Source organism: Ahaetulla prasina, chromosome 3 (genome assembly GCF_028640845.1).
Source record: "Ahaetulla prasina isolate Xishuangbanna chromosome 3, ASM2864084v1, whole genome shotgun sequence".
Classification (NCBI taxonomy): domain Eukaryota; kingdom Metazoa; phylum Chordata; class Lepidosauria; order Squamata; family Colubridae; genus Ahaetulla; species Ahaetulla prasina.
This window is the reverse complement of record NC_080541.1, coordinates 95,205,430-95,224,930: the sequence shown is the minus strand read 5'-3', so window position 1 is coordinate 95,224,930 and position 19,501 is coordinate 95,205,430.

Genomic DNA, 19,501 nt, shown 5'->3' with positions numbered 1-19,501 from the left:
TCAGTATATGTCATTAGCCTCAATTTTTCTTTGTGCTAAATTGTATTGATGGATTATTAATTATACTTTCATATATGATCTTCTAGGAGACCAAGTCTATAATTATACTTCTTTATAATTCAAGGAAGAATACAACTATAAAGATTATTTTGTCTCTAGTTATCAGTTGTTTTTATTCTATGGCTGTACAATTTGTGATCAGCCAAGCCATAGACATGTTGTCAGCAATATGTGCTAGCTTTTCAAAGTAAATTAGTAAATTTCCTGTATTCCATGCTATGAGGCTACCATGTTCATTTATTTATCAAGCTCTACTTGATTCTTTGAAACAAAAATGTGAAGCTAAAATACTGTAAAGAACAAAGCTAATCTCAAGAATAATTTAAAGATGACATACTTTAGAAGCATTCTGTTGGTAATAATAATAGTAATTAATAATTAAATAATTATAAAGAGTGCTGAAAAAATTGAGAGCAATAAAAGACCCATTATTTATTGATAAATTAGTTTTAAAAATCTTTTTGGGGGGGAGAAAAAAATGTTTATGGCTTGGATAGACTATAAAAGGATATCAGATTCTGGTTCGACATTGCAAGCAGCCAATAGGTCCTCAAATGCAATTAAACACTTCTTTTATACGGGCGGAGGTCAATTAGTACCTGCAGCCTTAAAACTTTTTGAGGCCAAAACATTGGCGCAGATTCTCTATGGGGCACAGTCAGGAATCCTTGCAAAGAAAAACTTGCTAGAAACTATACAAACCAAATTCCTGCAAGCCATCTTAGCTGCACCCAAAGAAACTCCAAATGCCCTTTTAAGAATTGAGACAGGTATGCCTCAAATTCAGGTAAGAGCCTGGAAGATGATGATCATCTATTGGCTAAAGATTTATTTCTTTCCAGAGGGACTGTCCCTGCTAGTGCTGATAGATAATTTCCCCTCCCCTGGAAACTGGCAATAGATCACAAGCTGGGCTCTTATGGGCTCTCACCAATATTCTTAACATTCCTGGGCTTTGACAAAGCAAAGCAAGTGGTAATTGATAGAATGAAGGACATGGAGTTCCAAGAAGAATTAAACAGGTTGCCTCTCCACAGTAGGGACAAAATCAAACAGGATGTGTGGGAATCAACAGGTTATCTGAATGCTCTGATCTCCCCAAAACAAAAAATAGCTTTCTTCAGAGCCAGTTTTAATATTCTCCCCTCAGCACTTCTCCAGGGTAGATACAAGAAAATACCAATAGCAGAACAGGTATACATTTATTTATTTATTTATTTATTTATTTATTTATTTATTTATTTATTTATTTATTTATTTATTTATTTATTTATTTATTTATTAAATTTTTATACCGCCCTTCTCCCAAACGACTCAGGGTGGTGTACAGCCAAAAATAAAACACAAGATATATACAATTAAAACCAACATTTAAAACATAGCAAATTATAAAAGGCTGATAATTAAAAATTTAGATTTAAAATTTAAAAAATATTAACAAAACCCCAAATTAAAATTCAACATACTGTATGTGGTAAAGGAGAAGTCGAAGATATCTCACATGTCTTATTGTACTATGAGTTATACATAGTATGTAGGTCAATATATATTCTCCCCTTACTAGAGAGATTGCCAGGGAGGACAGACAACTTTTATGTATACTTTCTCCTCCAAGACTCAAATTCGGCTACCACACGTGCGGTGGCAAAATTTTGTGTCGCTGCAATGTCTACAAGAAAGAAATTGGTTACCGAATTATAGATGTCAACTGATGCCAACTTTTTGGAGATATAAATAACAGTTATGGGAAAAATACATTTACTCACATACTTGATGGCTCTCCACGCATGTAAATTAGGAAGTGACCCTATTGGTTGAGAACATGCATTTTAATTATAGGAATGGTATTATACACAATTGATGTCAGTTGTATTTTAATTTTAATTTACATAACAGATAACTGGATTTTATCATAGATTTTATGTGTTATGTATTATTTTATTCTTGAATTTTTAATTGTATATTTACTGCTTTTTATTTGTTCTGGCCTGTGGCTGTAATAAACTGAAATTGAATTGAATTGAATTGATTCTGGTTCACATAGCTGAATTGAAAAAAAAGTCTCAAAATTTTTGGAATTAACAAAAATATTCAGCAATTTACGAATCCTTCAATTAATTTTTGGTGAATGAAGTTGATGGCTAATGGGGAAGAGTTAGGAGAGGTAAAAATCAAAAATGGAATTTTTCAAGGCTTTATTTTAGCAGCTCAATAATAAGCTGTGCCAATTAATTGTATTAAGAAATTGACCATTTGATCAGTGGATTCAGCAAAATCTCATGAACTGATTATAAGGAGCATCATGACCAAGTTGCCAGAATTATTCAGAGTGTTGCATTTGAAAGTAGTAAAAACCTCTAGGACCACCAAGTTCAGAAGATTTTGGAAAATGAGTGGGTTAAGGTCTTATGGGACTTTAAGATCCAAATAGAAAGGTTTCTTGTTTATGATATGCCTGAAATAATACTTATTGAAAAGAAGAAAATCTGGTTTATTGATGTTGTTATACTGGGTCATGATAGGATTGAAGGAATACAAAAATATTACAAAATACCAGAATGTCTAGATCAAAGTTGAACACTTATGGAAAAAGAAATCCATTGTTATATCAATTGTGATTGGATTCCTAGGAATGATTTCTAAAGGACTTCCCCAATATTTGACAGTATTGAATATATAAGATATGAACCCCCTAACAGCTCCCACCTTATTTGGAACTATCTATTTGACACTACCTTAATACATAATGAGTACATTTAAAAAAAACACCTAGTAGGCAAAACAGATAACAAGACCTGACAATAGCTAAGATCAGGAAAGTTGAAGAGTCAAAGGACTAATTAATTAATTGAGGAACTAAGGTGCTGCTAGATTAATGGCAGACTACCCCTCCCATCTTCTTTGGTTTCTATCCACCCATCTTTCTGATTAGCACATTGATGTATTTATTCTCATTGTGTTCCTTTGTCACTGTTTACCTTATTCTATTATTTTACTTCTGCTTACATGCCTTTTCTTTTTTCTTCCTTTTTATTATTGTAAGCCACCTGGAGTAGCCTCACGGCAAGACAGGTGGCAAACAAATTTAACAAATAAGTAATTCTGGCTGCATCAGATCAAGCCTTAAGAACAAATACATATAAAGGCAGGATTGAGAAAACAGCAATAGATAGCAAATGCTGCCGCTGCAAAGAAGCTGAAGAACAGTGGGCCACCTACTTAGTTCCTGCAAGAAGACTGCATCATAGAATGACTTCAAAAAACAGCACAACAAAGTAATAACAATGACACCTTGGAATATCTGCAAGAAATGCTACAAGTAAGCACTGGGTGAGAGAAAATAGACAAAATAGTAGAAAATGAAGAAGCAAAAATGCTCTGGGATTTTAGAATTCAAAAAACAAAAACAAAACTAACAAACAAAACCCCTCTAAGCATCTGACATTTAACACTCCAGATTTAACTACCAATATTGTTGACAAGAAAGACAAAAAAGGCTGTATAGTGGACAGATTGCAATATCTGGAGACAGCAGAATAGAAGAGAAAGAATTGGGGAAAAAAATCACAAAATACAAAGACTTGCAAATAGAATGACTGTGGCACAAGAAAGCAATGATAGTACAGTAATAATAGTACCAGTTACGTTATAGGGGAGATGGGCAGCATAAAAATAAAATGAAACAAAATTAATAGCAATAGGTAGTTTGAGTACAATTCCAAATCACCAGGACCATCATTTGAACACCATCATGACTGACAAAATCACCATCAGTCAATTGCAAAAGGCAACTTTAACTTAAAAAGCTTAAATCCCTCAACAATACCTTTAAAATTATTAAACATCAGACTATCCTGGGCCCTTAGGAGAAACTTGAAGTGAATTAAAATGCCCAGTTTGGCTGATTGTGTGACCTGTGGGAAAATGTTGGGTCTAGGAGGTTTGTTTACAAATAGCCTCTACTAAACAATTAATTTCTAATTAGATATAGGTAGCAATGTTCTCCATTTTGTGAGTGGTTCCATAAGACACCCCCAATTTGAAAAGGAGGTTCCTGCAATAGATTATTATATTAAAATACTAAACTAAGTGAAGTTATTCACTATTTACCTTCAGTAGTATTTAATCTTATCAAGGGTAAATGTGATGAGTATGAGCATTATGTGAGGTCTCTGAGAGTTTTGTTATCTTCATTGCAGCACACTGGTTACTGGTGGCATTTACCATATGGTGACATTGCAATTCACATTTTGATTACCTGATAATACGTGAAAGAAGAGGAAAATATCCATTTTGAAGCATTTTGAACAGGCCAAACATGGAGATTATAATATAATATTTTATCATATTACAGAAAGGACTGAAACTTGCTGTAAACTATTTATATTTAATTGTTGCAACATTATCCAGTATATTCTAAATATGACAAAGAATGAAAACCTATTTATATATTTATTTGATTTACATTCTGACTTTTATTCAAGTGCTGATGCAGGATGATGAAGTTTAGAATTATGTATATATGTATTTAATTTACTATTTCATATTGGTTAAAATTTAATTCTATAGTGTTGATTGCTACCAACAAACTACAGTATACAAGCCTAAATATATAAGGATTTTCATTTTGGGCTATTAGCAGATTCCAGGGGGATATGAATATGCATCCATATTCTCTGCAATCTCTCCCAATTCATTCAAGAAGCATTTTGATTCACAAGATAAGACATTAATTAGGTAATTTAATTAATAATTAATTAGGTACCCAATTGGATGCTTTAAATTCTTCAGTACAGCCATGTTTACTGAAGTTATCTCCTCTGTCACTGACAATTGAAAACCATGACACTGTGAAGTAAATGTCAAATGTGACTTATTATATGATGCTCCTTGTGAAAACAATTTCAAACATCTGAATCAGTTCTGAGATCCCTTGAACTGTATGGTATATATATATGTATGTATGTAGGTAGGTAGGTAGGTAGGTAGGTAGGTCGGTCGGTCGGTCGGTCTTTGGTTATTTGGGTTTTCTCCCGCGTAAAATTGGAAGTGTCTTGGCGACATTTTGACGAAGTCTCATTCGTCATCTTCAGGTTGGTGTTTACAGCCTTTGTGCTTCTAGGCTGGTGTTTACAGCTATTTGCTCCTAGAAGCACGAAGCTGCAAACACCAGCCTGAAGATGACAAATGAGACTTTGTCAAAATGTTGCCAAGACACTTCCAATTTTACGTGGGAGAAAACCCGAATAACCAAAGACCTACATACAAACACCCGCGAAAACTTCAGAAAACACACACACACACACACACACACACACACACACACACATCTGTTTTCATATAGGTATGTAGGTCTTGGCATGTTCGTGTCTTTTCCCGTGTAAGGGTGAGAGTATCTTGTAGCGTTCGGTCTCACTTACCATCTTCAGGCTGGTGTCTTCGGCTTGGTGCTTCTCGAGCAAAGTGATTGGAGCTGCCATTTCTCTATAAATACTGGTGGGAGGTGGGAGTGTTGCTGTGAGCGGGTTAGTTGGCTGTGTGGTTGTGTCTTGATTGGTAGATGGAGTGGGTGTTTGCAGATTGGTCAGTGAATTGTTGCTGTGAGCGGGTTGGTTGGCTCTGTGGTTGCATCCTGACTGGTAGATGGAGTGGGTGTTTGCAGATTGGCTGGCTGTTTTGTAGCATCCTGTGTGGGTGTGGTCCTGGTCTTTTGTTCCTGAGCTTTGGTGTTGTGGCCTCTGAAGTTTTGTGATGTGATGTCTTGAGCAGATGGTTGTGATGCAGCATCCCGGGCCCTGGTTTGGCTCTGAGTCTGAGGTCCTGTCATGTGTTCCTGGTGTGTGTCAGCCTGCTTTGTGTGGGGATCGGAGGGGGGCGCAGCAGCCAGAGGTGTCAGCATGGTCTGGCTTCTGGATGGTTGTTGTGTTTCATCTCTGGGATGGGTTTGGGTTTGAATCTGGTGAGGATGATTGGTGGTGGCGTTGTGTGTTGTCCTGGGTCCAGGGTCAATTTTTTGTGGCTGGGACTCGTTTGTTGACCAAGGCTGGTTTCCAGATGTCTGGTAGGCGGGAGGTGTCATCCCGTTTGTTCATATTGTGGGGGTGATTCTCTATTTCAATGGCTTCCACTAGGACTCCAAGATCCCTCTCACAGGTACTACTATTGAGCAAGGTACCACATATATGGTACTGGTGCATTTTGTTTTTGGCCTAAATGTAGAACCTTACTTTTTTCACTGTTGAATTTCATTTTGTTAGATAGCGCCCAATGTTCAAGTCTGTCAAGATCTTTCTGTAACTTGAGCCTATCTTCTGGAGTGTTGGCTATTCCTGCCAGCTTGGTGTCATCTGCAAATTTGATGAGTTCCCCCTCTATCCCCTCGTCCAAGTCATTGATGAAGATGTTGAAGAGTACTGGGCCTAAAACAGAGCCTTGGGGTACTCCACTGCATACTTCCCTCCATGTGGATGTAGTTCCGTTGAGGACTACACGTTGAGTGCGGTTGGTCAGCCAGTTACGAATCCATCTGGTGGTGGTGCTGTCTAACCCACATTTTTCTACTTTATCTAGTAGTAGGTTATGGTCTACTTTATCAAATGTTTTACTGAAGTCCAAGTAAATTATATCAACAGCATTCCTCTGGTCTACTAATTTTGTCATTTTGTCAAAGAATGCGATAAGATTAGTCTGGCATGATCTGTTTTTGACAAACCCATGTTGGCTTTTGGTTATTACTTTGTTTGCTTCTAGGTGTTCGGTGATTCGTTGCTTGATTATCTTTTCCAGAATCTTCCCCGGTATTGAGGTCAATTCATTCAAGAAGCATTTTGATTCACAAGATAAGACATTAATTAGGTAATTTAATTAATAATTAATTAGGTACCCAATTGGATGCTCTAAATTCTTCAGTACAGCCATGTTTACTGAAGTTATCTCCTCTGTCACTGACAATTGAAACCATGACACTGTGAAGTAAATGTCAAATGTGACTTATTATATGATGCTCCTTGTGAAAAAAATTTCAAACATCTGAATCAGTTCTGAGATCCCTTGAACTGTATGGTATATATATATGTATGTATGTATGTAGGTAGGTAGGTAGGTAGGTCGGTAGGTTTCTTTTATAATTTTTTTTCTTTCTTTTTCTTGGTCTATTATTAAGTTATCCTTTTTTTTTAAAATGGCTTTTAAGCAAATAGTGCCAAAAGTTATTAAAAACTTTGAAATTTCTTCAGCTCAGATTCAAAAATTAAAAGAAGAAATCAAAAAGAAGTAAGAAATTTTTTACAGGAGTTTTGGAGAGTCACTTTTAGAAATAGATCAAAATTTGAGAAATAGAGAAAGAGATGTTGGATTTCAAGGAAGTGGTGGAAGAGCAGAAGAGGGAAATGAAAATGGTAAAGGATGCAATTGCGCAAATATTAAGTTCTTGTATTCAGATGCAGGATGATCTTGCAGAATTTAATAAAGCTAATTTAGAGCTGCAAAGGAAAATAGAAGAAATTCAAAAAGATCAAAATAATTGGAACTTAGATAATAAGATGGAAGATATAAAGGCAAAGGTAGATAGGGCAGATGAAGAAAGAGTAATATTACAATATAGATTAATGGAATATGCTATAAGGGTGAGAGGGTTGAAACAAAATAGGAAGGAAAATTTAAAGGAGATTTTACGCAAGCCTTTGCACAGATAAAGGGTGTGGAGCCAGAAGATTTTGAGATTAATATTGAAAGAATTTATCGTGTTAATTCTTGGTGGGCAAGACAAAATAGAGTACCTAGGGATGTGGTTATTTATTTTACAACTAAAAGGTTAGGTATGAAATTTTGCAAGCCTTTTATAACAATAAATTTCAGATATTGGGACAAGATATAAAATGATGAAGGAAATTCCTCCTAAAATGTTAAGAAACAGAAGAGAATTTGCTTTTTGGTGGATGAGCTTAAGAAATATCAGATACATTTTAGATGGAAGTCCCAATGGGTTTGTCAGTGAATTTTAGAGGTAGAAAGTATTTTCTTAATTCTGTTATGAAAGCGAGACATTTTTATATTAATGTTTTAAAGAGTGGGAATCCTTTGTTGTTAGATGCTAAGTTAACTGGTTTGGAAATGATGGAAAATAGAATGGGAGAGGGGAGGAATGTTTAAGATGTGAATAGGATGATTATGGTTAATTTTTGGAATTGATCTGTTTAGGATATAAATTATAGGATTTGTGTTATTTGCTATTTGTATGGTATAAATCTATAGGATGATATTACTCAATTGTGAAGGTTGAAAAGTGAAATTTATGAATTTAGATAATGTGGATGTGATGATTTTAATTGTTTACTGTTATATTGTGGATGTAGTCTAAATGATTATTTGTTTGATATTTGATTGATGGAGTAGTATTGGAAGATTGAATATTAAATCTTATGACAATTGAAGAAATATATAAGTGATGAAAACTTGAATTTGAGAAGCTGGATTGTAATTTAAGAAATGGATTTATGAAATCTGAAGGAATATACAAGTGGGTGGGAAAAAAAATTTGAACTTTAGAAGATGGACTAATTTTTAAAATGGACTATAAGACTATAAGAAGAATGGACATTAAATGTTATGGCAATTGAAGAAATATATAAGTGATAAAAATTTGAGTTCGAGAAGATGGACTGTAATTTGAGAAATGGACTTATGAAATTTGAAGGAATATATAAGTGGGAAAAGAAAAAAATTGAATCTGAGAAGATGGATTAATTTTAAAAAATGGACTGTAAGAAGAAGCAATATGTGAAGTTGGTATTGTTTCTTTCCCCCTTTTTTTTTTTATTATTATTCATTCGTCATCTTCAGGTTGGTGTTTACAGCCTTCGTGCTTCTAGGCTGGTGTTTACAGCTATTTGCTCCTAGAAGCACGATGCTGCAAACGCCAGCCTGAAGATGACAAATGAGACTTTGTCAAAACGTTGCCAAGACACTTCCAATTTTACGTGGGAGAAAACCCGAATAACCAAAGACCTACATACAAACACCCGCGAAAACTTCAGAAAACACACACACACACACACACACACACACACACACATCTGTTTTCATATAGGTATGTAGGTCTTGGCATTTTCGGGTCTTTTCCCGTGTAAGGTTGAGAGTATCTTGGCAACGTTTCGACGAGGTCTCACTTACCATCTTCAGGCTGGTGTCTTCGGCTTGGTGCTTCTCGAGCAAAGAGTGATTGGAGCTGCCATTTCTCTATAAATACTGGTGGGGAGGTGGGGAGTGTTGCTGTGAGCGGGTTAGTTGGCTGTGTGGTTGTGTCTTGATTGGTAGATGGAGTGGGTGTTTGCAGATTGGTCGAAGTGGGAATTGTTGCTGTGAGCGGGTTGGTTGGCTCTGTGGTTGCATCCTGACTGGTAGATGGAGTGGGTGTTTGCAGATTGGCTGGCTGTTTTGTAGCATCCTGTGTGGGTGTGGTCCTGGTCTTTTGTTCCTGAGCTTTGGTGTTGTGGCCTCTGAAGTTTTGTGATGTGATGTCTTGAGCAGATGGTTGTGATGCAGCATCCCGGGCCCTGGTTTGGCTCTGAGTCTGAGGTCCTGTCATGTGTTCCTGGTGTGTCAGCCTGCTTTGTGTGGGGATCGAGGGGCAGCACCCAGTGGTGCCAGCATGGTCCGGCTTCTGGATGGTGGTTGTGTTTCATCTGTGGGATGGGTTTGGGTTTGAATCTGGTGAGGATGATCAGTGGTGTGTTGTCCTGGGTCTGGGGTCAATTTTTGTGGCTGGGACTCGTTTGTTGACCAAGGCTGGTTTCAGATGTCTGGTAGGCGGAGGTGTCATCCCGTTTGTTCATATTGTGGGGTGATTCTATTTCAATGGCTTCCATAATTATTCTCTTGTTATAGTGTTCAGTTTTGGAGATTAATTTGGTTCCTTCAAAATCAGTTTCTTGTTCTGTGATTTTAAGGTGCTGGAAAAGGGAGAAGGTTTTTTCTTCTTTTCTGACTGCATTTTTGTGTTCTTGATGCATGCATTTATTCTCCTATTAGTTTGTCTAATGTATGTGGCAGGGCAGATTTTGCATGGTATTTCATAGACTCCTTGGTTTTCTAGATGGATCTTGTCTTTGGGGTTTCTTAAGATGTTGGCTATTTTTTGGTCTGTGCAGAAGGCTGTCTTGATGTTGTGTTTGTGGAGAATTTTGTTTATTTTATCTGTGGTGCCTTTGATGTACGGGAGGAGGGCGATGTCGTTGTCTTGTTCTATGTCTTGGTTCTTGGGCAGTATTTCCCTTTGGATTAGGCTGGTAATTGTCTTTCTTTGGTATCCATTGGAGATCAATACGTTTGTGAGAGTTTGTAATTCAGTTTTCAGGTGGTCTTTGTCTGCTAGGCATTTGGTCCTGGAGATGAGACTCTTGGCTACAGAGCTGATCTGTGCAGGATGGTGATGTGATTGTGCGATTAAGTAGCAGTTGGTGTGTGTTTTTTTCTGGTAGATGGTGTGTCCCAGGGAGCCATTGGGTTTTTTGTAGATTAGGACGTCCAGAAAGGGGAGTTTGTTGTTAGCTTCTATTTCCATAGTGAATTGTATTTTGGGGTGTAGGCTGTTGAGATGTGTGAGGAAGTTGTCCAGTTTCTCCCTTCCATGTTGACAAATTATGAAAATGTCATCTACGTATCTAAGCCAGAGTTTGGGTTTGAGTTAAGATTTATCTAAAGCATTGGTTTCAAAGTATTCCATGTATAGGTTTGCGATGACGGGTGAGAGGGGTGATCTCATGGGTGCTCCTTCTATCTGTTTGGATCTTTGTCCATTATGGATGAAGTATGTGTTGGTTAGGCAGTGGTTGGTTAGATCTAGAATGTGTTTGGGGTGGTTGTATTTGTTTTGGATAGCTGTCAAGGCTTCTTTAATAGGCACTTTGATGAAGAGGGATATGACATCAAAGCTCACGAGTAGGTCGCTGGGTTGTAGGTTTTGTTTCTTTATCTGTTCTGTTCTTTATCTATCTCTTTATCCTTCAAACAGATAGAAGGAGCACCCATGGGATCACCCCTCTCACCCGGGATGCTGCATCACAGCCATCTGCTCAAGACATCACATCACAGAACTTCAGAGGCCACAACACCAAAGCTCAGGAACAAAAGACCAGGACCACACCCACACAGGATGCTACGAAACAGCCGACCAATCTGCAAACATCCACTCCATCTACCAATCAGGATGCAACCACAGAGCCAACCAACCCGCTCACAGCAACACTTCCCACCTCGACCAATCTGCAAACACCCACTCCATCTACCAATCAAGATGCAACCACACAGCCAACCAACCTGCTCACAGCAACCCTCCCACCTCCCCACCAATATTTATAGAGATGGCAGCTCCGACCACGCTTTGCTCGCACAAGCACGAAGCCGAAAGCACCAGCCTGAAGATGACAAATGAGACTTCGTCGAAACGTCGCCAAGACACTTCCAATTTTACGTGGGAGAAAACCCGAATAACCAAAGACCTACATACAAACACCCGCGAAAACTTCAGAAAACACACACACACACACACACACACACACACACACATCTGTTTTCATATAGGTATGTAGGTCTTGGCATTTTCGGGTCTTTTCCTGTGTAAGGTTGGGAGTATCTTGGCAACATTTCGACGAGGTCTCACTTATCATCTTCAGGCTGGTGTCTTCGGCTTGGTGCTTCTCGAGCAAAGAGTGATCGGAGCTGCCATTTCTCTATAAATACTAGTGGGGAGGTGGGGAGTGTTGCTGTGAGCGGGTTAGTTGGCTGTGTGGTTGTGTCTTGATTGGTAGATGGAGTGGGTGTTTGCAGATTGGTCGAAGTGGGAATTGTTGCTGTGAGCGGGTTGGTTGGCTCTGTGGTTGCATCCTGACTGGTAGATGGAGTGGGTGTTTGCAGATTGGCTGGCTGTTTTGTAGCATCCTGTGTGGGTGTGGTCCTGGTCTTTTGTTCCTTATCTTTGGTGTTGTGGCCTCTGAAGTTTTGTGATGTGATGTCTTGAGCAGATGGTTGTGATGCAGCATCCCGGGCCCTGGTTTGGCTCTGAGTCTGAGGTCCTGTCATGTGTTCCTGGTGTGTGTCAGCCTGCTTTGTGTGGGGATCGGAGGGGGGCGCAGCAGCCAGAGGTGTCAGCATGGTCTGGCTTCTGGATGGTGGTTGTGTTTCGTCTCTGGGATGGGTTTGGGTTTGAATCTGGTGAGGATGATTGGTGGTGGCGTTGCGTGTTGTCCTGGGTCCGGGGTCAATTTTTGTGGCTGGGACTCGTTTGTTGACCAAGGCTGGTTTCCAGATGTCTGGTAGGCGGGAGGTGTCGTCCCGTTTGTTCATATTGTGGGGGTGATTCTCTATTTCAATGGCTTCCATAATTATTCTCTTGTTATAGTGTTCAGTTTTGGAGATTAATTTGGTTCCTTCAAAATCAATTTCATGTCCTGTGGTTTTAAGGTGCCGGAAAAGGGAGGAGGTTTTTTCTTCTTTTCTGACTGCGTTTTTGTATTCTGCAATGAGTGCATTTATTCTCCTAGTAGTTTGTCCAATGTATGTGGCTGGGAAGATTTTGCATGGTATTTCATAGACTCCTTGGTTTTCTAGATGGATCTTGTCTTTGGGGTTTCTTAAGATGTTGGCTATTTTTTGGTCTGTGCAGAAGGCTGTCTTGATGTGTTTGTGGAGAATTTTGCTGATTTTATCTTTGGTGCCTTTGATGTACAGGAGGAGGGTGATGCCATTGTCTTGTTCTGTGTCTTGGTTTTTGGGCGGTGTCTCCCTTTGGATTAGGCTGATAATTGTGTTTCTTTGGTATCTGTTGGAGATTAATACATTTGTGAGAGTGTGTAATTCAGTTTTTAGGTGGTCTTTGTCAGATAGGCATTTGGTCCTGGAGATGAGAGTCTTGCCTACGGAGCTGATCTGTGCAGGGTGGTGATGTGATTGTGCATTTAAGTAGCGATTGGTGTGTGTGTTTTTCTGGTAGATGGTGTGTCCTAGGGAGCCATTGGGTTTTTTGTAGATTAGGACATCCAGAAAGGGGAGTTGGTTGTTAGCTTCTATATCCATTGTGAATTGTATTTTGGGGTGTAGGCTGTTGAGATGTGTGAGGAAGTTGTCCAGTTTCTCCTTTCCATGTGGCCAAATTACGAAAGTGTCATCTACGTATCTAAGCCAAAGTTTGGGTTTGAGTTCAGATTTATCTAAAGCATTGGTTTCAAAGTATTCCATGTATAGGTTTGCGATGACTGGTGAGAGGGGTGATTCCATGGGTGCTCCTTCTATCTGTTTGGATCTTTGTCCATTATGGATGAAGTATGTGTTGGTTAGGCAGTGGTTGGTTAGATCTAGAATGTGTTTGGGGTGGTTGTATTTGTTTTGGATAGCTGTCAAGGCTTCTTTAATAGGCACTTTGATGAAGAGGGATATGACATCAAAGCTCACAAGTAGGTCGCTGGGTTGTAGGTTTTGTTTCTTTATCTGTTCTGTTCTTTATCTATCTCTTTATCCTTCAAACAGATAGAAGGAGCAGCCATGGGATCACCCCTCTCACCCGGGATGCTGCATCACAGCCATCTGCTCAAGACATCACATCACAGAACTTCAGAGGCCACAACACCAAAGCTCAGGAACAAAAGACCAGGACCACACCCACACAGGATGCTACGAAACAGCCGACCAATCTGCAAACACCCACTCCATCTACCAATCAGGATGCAACCACAGAGCCAACCAACCCGCTCACAGCAACACTTCCCACCTCGACCAATCTGCAAACACCCACTCCATCTACCAATCAAGATGCAACCACACAGCCAACCAACCTGCTCACAGCAACCCTCCCCACCTCCCCACCAATATTTATAGAGAGACGGCAGCTCCGACCACGCTTTGCTCACAGAAGCATGAAGCCGAAAGCACCAGCCTGAAGATGATGAGTGAGACCTTGTCGAAACGTCGCCAAGATACTCTCAACTTTACATGGGAAAAGACCTGAAAATGCCAAGACCTACATACAGTGTGTGTGTGTGTGTGTGTGTGTGTGTGTGTGTGTGTGTGTATGTATGTATGTATGTATGTATGTATATATATATCTCAACAAACATTTTTAAGGTTTCATCTCTTACCAATACCTCTCAAGGACGAGCTAGCAGTCATTGACTCTAAAAACTGCAGAATCATTTGCTACCCTGGAGGAATTACACACTGTACCCTTTAATGGCATATGAAACAGAGTTATATGAGACCTCATGTTAAAATGCTATTTAATATATTCTGGTGTTCTAGCTTAATGAAAACTTGGTCTGTAGATACATTAGTTCTTCAGAATCTGACTGTTGGTCTTTGGCTGTCTTTCAACATGCCTGCAAGGAAGAGAAGTAAAGTTATCTTCAGCATGCATGTGGCAAGTAAGACAGAAAATGTAAAGTGTTCATTAAAGGTCACACACCAGAAATCTGTGATGAAATGAATCTTTTAATTATCAAAGTTGGTTCTTTAATTACATTCTTAACTAACTTTCTTTTCTCACCTTTATACATCAAACATTGGCCTCTAGTAATCTCTCTTCTCCTTGTCAGAAAGGAGCTAAAAGTTCTTATAAATGAGACAGTCATAGTATGAGGCTATGCTGCTTTCTTACTAAAAAACAATCAGTTATCATTCTAAGCAACTGAACACATATCTTAAAACCATTGAAATGTTGGAGAACAGTTCTGGATTGTCAGTCCCCAGAACTCACGATGCATCTTATCTTATTTTGCATAAACCAGTAGCATAGTCTCTGTTGTGTTGAAGCAGGAGCCTTCCCCTCCCCCACCCAAAAGAAGACCTGAAAACTGAAATAGTCTTAAGGTGATCACAAGAAAGAAATCTAATGTTTAAAAATAATATAGAAAAACAGTGACAATCCTGTCTCATGCAGCATTAGACTCTTGTCCACTATGACCTTTGTTCTCCCCTCCCAAATAGTCCATTCTATCTTGAGTTTGTTGTAAACTGGGCAACAGTGTACACTTCCACAATTACTTAACTCATTTTTTGCATCTGTCTTTACACAAAAGGAAAAAAACAATCCAACCTATCAAAAACAGCACTACAAAAAATGGATTAGGAATACAAGTTAGAATAGGGGGAAAAATGGTAAGTGAACACCTGTCTACCCTAGACAAGTTCAAATCACCAGGACCAGATGGATTACACCCCAAGGTTCTGAAGGAACTGGCAGACGTGATCTCAGAACCACTGAACTATATCTTTCAAAGATTCTGGAGCACAGGGGAGCTGCCAGAGGACTGGAAAAGAGCTGATGTAGTTCCCATCTTCAAAAAAGGAAAAAAAAAAAACAGATCCAGGAAACTACAGACCTATCAGCCTGATCTCAATACCGGGGAAGATTCTGGAAAAGATAATCAATCAATGGAACTACATCCACATGGAGGGAAGTATGCAGTGGAGTACCCCAAGGCTCTGTTTTAGGCCCAGTACTCTTCAGCATCTTCCTCAATGACTTGGACAAGGAGATAGATGGGGAACTCATCAAATTTGCAGATGACACCAAGCTGGCAGGAATAGCCAACACTCCAGAAGATAGGCTCAAGTTACAGAAGGATCTTGACAGACTTGAACATCGGGTGCTATCTAACAAAATGAAATTCAACAGTGAAAAAAAGTAAGGTTCTACATTTAGGCCAAAAAAACAAAATGCACAGGTACCGTATATGTGGTACCCTGCTCAATAGTAGTAACTGTGAGAGGGATCTTGGAGTCCTAATGGACAACCATTTAGATATGAGCCAGCAGTGTGCAGCAGCTGCCAAAAAACCAACATTGTTCTGGGCTGCATAAACAGAGAGATAGAATCAAGATCATGTGAAGTGTTAATACCACTTTATAATGCCTTGGTAAGGCCACACTTGGAATATTGCATTCAGTTTTGGTCGCCATGATGTAAAAAAGATGTTGAGACTCTAGAAAGAGTGCAGAGAAGATCAACAAAGATGATTAGGGGACTGGAGGCTAAAACATATGAAGAACGGTTGCAGGAACTTGGTATGTCCAGTTTAATGAAAAGAAGGACTAGGGGAGACATGATAGCAGTGTTCCAATATCTCAGGGGTTGCCACAAAGAAGAGGGAGTCAAGCTATTCTCTAAAGCACCTGAGGGTAGAACAAGAAGCAATGGGTGGAAACTAATCAAGGAGAGAAGCAACTTAGAACTAAGGAGAAATTTCCTGACAGTTAGAACAATTGATAAGTGCAACTTCTTGCCTGCAGAAGTTGTGAATGCTCCAATACTGGAAATTTTTAAGAAAATGTTGGATAGCCATTTGTCTGAAATGGTGTAGGGTTTCCTGCCTAAGCAAGGGGTTGGACTAGAAGACCTCCAAGGTCCCTTCCAACTCTGTTATTATGTTATGTTAATTAGGAAGAAATAGAAGCATGATGTAGATGCTAATGGGAGGCAGAAATGGAAAGATAATGTTAGATCCATTGCATCAGCAGAATTTTCCCAAAAGATAATGTACTGGAAATTTATTGTTATTTTTATATTTCAAACACTGTACATTATTATGGCATATTGGAAGGATTTCCATTAGAAAAATCACTACATTCAATAATAATAAAAGTAAAGTATATCAAGGATACAATATTCAGCCTATAGCTGATCCATGACAGGGTCACGTATATTCAGAGTACTGCATTATTCTACTAATTGATTATATTAGAAGTCTACAAAATGTTTTCATACATCTTCCTTTGATGTTTTGTATTCAGCATGTATAAAACATTATGACATTTTTGTACCTAATTTTCGAGTCAGTAAATCTGTTGACATGATGCTCCCAGACTCAATAGAGTTCTTTTAGCTTTTGCTAAATGCCAGGTCAGTCTGTAATAAAGCCATCCTTGTCTATGATTTAATCACAGATGAGAAACCAATTTGGTGGGTATAACCAAGATTGGGCTAAGTCTGGAGGGAGTGTTCCCCTCTTGGAAGTGTCCCAGCTGGGTTTTGGGTTTGGCACCAGCTGAGACTCCATGTTAGGGATGTCATCCAGGAATCTCCTACAGCTTTCAGTGCAAGTTCCTGGATGTGACATTCTGTTTTTGGGGAAGAAAAAAGTGATTACACTGCACTGTTTGAAGCAGATTACCTGAACCCTTCTTAGTTAGGATTGAGCCCTGGGCATGGGATGGTGACCATATTGGTTACATTTTTGGATGGTATATGATGGGAGTGGGACAGGGGTTGTGCATGTGACTTTATCCTTCTTGACCTTTGGTGGCTTTTGATAGCATCAACCATGGATAGGCTCCATACGTTGGGAGTGGATGACATTGTACTTGCTGGTTTTCTTTCTGTTAACAGGGCAAAAGTTGATTGGGAGTGGGATCCTTTCCTCAGTCCCTACACTTTGTGATATCCCATGGGGTTCAGTAGTCTCTCTGCTCCCTATTTAATGTCTACTTTAAGCTGTTGGATGAGATCATCCATAGCCATGGGGTGTCATCAGTATGCTGATGATACCCAACTGTATATCTGGCCTGGCTGAATTAAGTGATGCTGTTGTCATCGTGTTCCAATGTTTGGAGGTTATAGGAGTTTGGCTGAAAATAACAGGATACAGATGAACCATGAAAAGATTAAGTGGCTCTGGGTTTGGGGACCTTCTGAATCTGGAATTTTTACCATTGTTGGTATTGGATAGGATGACACTGCTCCAGCCACATCCAGCATGTAATCTCATAGTCCTTCTAGATTTGGATTCTTGCTGAAGGAACAGGTATCAGTTGTGGAGAGCTTTTGTACAACTTTGTCTTGTGTGCCAGTTGAGACTTTTTCTGAACCTTGATGCTCTACATGCCCTTATCACCTCTAAAATACACTGTACATGGAGGGGCCCTTGAAGCTTAGCCTCTGCAGCTGGGTGGACAGTTATGTGTGTCCCTAGGATGAAGTATCTCTGTACAAAAACATAAAAGCAACAAACATCACAAAACACTAAGCTAAAAACAGAAGAAAAAATATTCAAGATAGTGGGAGAGATAGCTATCATTTAACATCTACACAATCATATTGCCAGCTCACCACACTATCCCAAATTGTTGATGGAAAACCAAGTATTGAATGTTGACTGAAAGACAGAGTGGGGAAATAGGGTGGTGGCCACCCCAGGAAAGTCACACTCCTTGGGTCCCACCAAATGTAATTCCTTAATAGACAGAACTACATTGTACATCTCCTACTAGACCTGAATATTTAAAATATATCAAAATAAGTATCTTTATTTAATTTCTGAAGACAATAAATATATTCCAACATCTGGAAAACCATGAAATCAGGTGGGTTGGTACCATGTAATATCTGTTCAGCTATCTTCATATTTTAAAGGAGCAAATAGATCAATCATATGTGATATAATCACCAACAAACTGGATGTCCTCATGTGTATAGACATTCCCTAGGATTCCCTAGCCAGTGTAACATTTTTAAGATGTTGGGGTATCCAGATTAGTAACATTACTCTAGTAAAATGCAACTGTTCTAAATTAAACAATTATTTCTAATGTGCAGAGCTGTAAGGTAATAACATATTGTTTAGCTTTGATTAATAGCAAAAGTCTCTCTCTCTCTCTCTACCTCCCTCCCTCTCTCTCCCTGCCTCCTTCCCTCTCCCCCCAGTTTCTTCTACATGAAGATAGTTCAAAGCAGACTGTAAAGTCAGACTGTACTGATTATGAAATAGCATGAAAAGCCTTGCTAACTGCTGTCAGCTAATTATGTTTTGCAGTACTTTCAAACAAATGAATAGACCACAGGTTTTGAAACAATCTGTTTGTGTCTTCATAATGATCGATGGTATATAGAGATAGTGATAACCATTGACAGTAATAATCCCTCAGTTGGTTCAAAAGCATATTCTTCCCTTAAAAATTGCAATCAAGTGTAACCAAATGTTTTTCATGCCCTCCTCTGAAATCCTGTTTTAGATTCATAATAATTTGCAAGATGCAGGTTTCAAATAAATAAATCTATATGTAATAAAGAAACCAATTGTGGTAAGCAATTTCATTGTTCAAACAATTAGCTTAAAACATTAAACAAAATGCAAAAAATATTATGCTTCCCTCCTTTCAATTCCAGTGACATTAGTTTATCCAATGGAACCAATGAAGCTCTGAAAGTGTATTATTATCAGAATCATAGTTAGAATCATGAAGGAATCATGATTTATCCTCAGTTTTAAATGGTGTGCCTCAGGCTAAGATTCTCCCAAAACAACAAATATATGGAAGTATGGCAATTTGCTCCTTGGTTGATGAAACAATGGCTAACAATCATTAAGCACTCAGTAGACCTGACCAAAGCCAAGGCTTCATTCTAAATTAATATAGATAATCATCGATTTTGATCACATGACCAATTGAGCCCAAA